This window comes from Pteropus alecto, unplaced genomic scaffold (assembly GCF_000325575.1).
Source record: "Pteropus alecto unplaced genomic scaffold, ASM32557v1 scaffold3, whole genome shotgun sequence".
In the NCBI taxonomy this organism is placed as follows: domain Eukaryota; kingdom Metazoa; phylum Chordata; class Mammalia; order Chiroptera; family Pteropodidae; genus Pteropus; species Pteropus alecto.
Window position 1 is genome coordinate 46,086,751 of NW_006442484.1, and position 1,513 is coordinate 46,088,263.

Below are 1,513 nucleotides of genomic sequence, written 5' to 3' on the forward strand. Positions count from 1 at the left end.
TTACAACAACATGAATGGATTTTGAGAATATCATGCTAAGTGAAATAAGTCAGATGGAAAAAGTCAAGAACCATATGATTTCACTCATATGTGGGATATAAAATTGAAAGCAACAAAAGAACAAGACAAACAAAAACTTGTAGACACAGACAACAGTATAGTGGTTACCAGAGGAAAAGGAGGAGTCGGGGGAGGCAGGTAAGGATAAAGGGGGTCAAATATAAGGTGACGAAAGGAGATTTGATTTTGGGTGGTACCCAACACCATGAACAGATGATGTATTAAAGAATGGTACATTCGAAACCTATATAATTTTATTAACCAGTCACCCCAATAAATTTAATAAAATAAGTTTTTTGTAGGGAATCAGACATTCAGTTTACACTAATAGAGCCACTCAGCAGATAGTGTAATTGATGTTGTCAGAGAATGGCTATATTTGTATTTTTACCTCCCATAGTTTCCTCCTGGGTTTATTGTTTCAAGGAGCTATTTTTAACTAAAAGGAAGGAGCAGCTGCTGTAGCAGTTCACCATGAGGCAAAGAACCAGAAAGCAGTTCTCATTTTATTTCATTTCACAAAGACAGCACTTAAGCTTTGACTTTCACTATTGTCCAGTATCAGTTATTTGTTTACCAGACATGCTTTAGATAGCTACAACCCATTTGTAAGTCACTTCTTTTGTACATTATGGCCTAATGTCTGGCAAAGTGTTTCTAAGTTGCCTATTATCGTAAAAGTTAAGAACTCTGACAGAGATAGTAGGAATCATAATAATACAATATTTATGAGGCAAACTACCAGGTAATATCTAGTGATGGAAAAAGAGCTGGCAAGCCCTTTCAAAATAAGTTTGCTATTGTTAACTCATGCAGCGTTAGAAAGAAGTCAGATGTCCAGGATTAATTTCTAAGCACCTGCTGTGCATCTTTGGGCAATACACTTAACCTTTCTGGATCCCAGAGCCTGAGGAAGACAGTTAAAATGATATGGACATTTTAAGATTCAACTAAGGAGGCAGGGTATCAAGTCGATTGGTGTTCTGAATAAAAAAGGATAATTAGGAACAGATGCCAGATTCTTCTGCAGCCGATGTAGGTACTAATATGAATATGGCCCAAAGGGGAGGTAGCCTTCCTCCCCTTTGTTTGTTTTGAGCAGCCCAAAGGATCCCTTGTGTCTCTTCTTTTTAAAAGTGTTGGCAAGTAAGAAAGGGCAGATCTGGACAGAAGGGAGGCGTGGCTTCCATCTTTTCCTCTCTCCACTTTCCCGCCTCTCAGCCACTGCTATTTGTATGTATTTTGGGAGGGGGGGAGGGGGAGGATACTAGGGGTGGAAAACTTGGTTGCTGTGCTTCTACCTCCCACCCTCCATGCCTCTTTTCCTTTCCTTTTTTTTTTTTTTCATAGAAGACCCTGCAGAGAAGAAATTCACAATAGTAAACTTTGGCCTTCAAGGTATGAAATCATGCTGTGAAAATTGTAGAAGTCTCCAAATTTTAGCATTGACCAT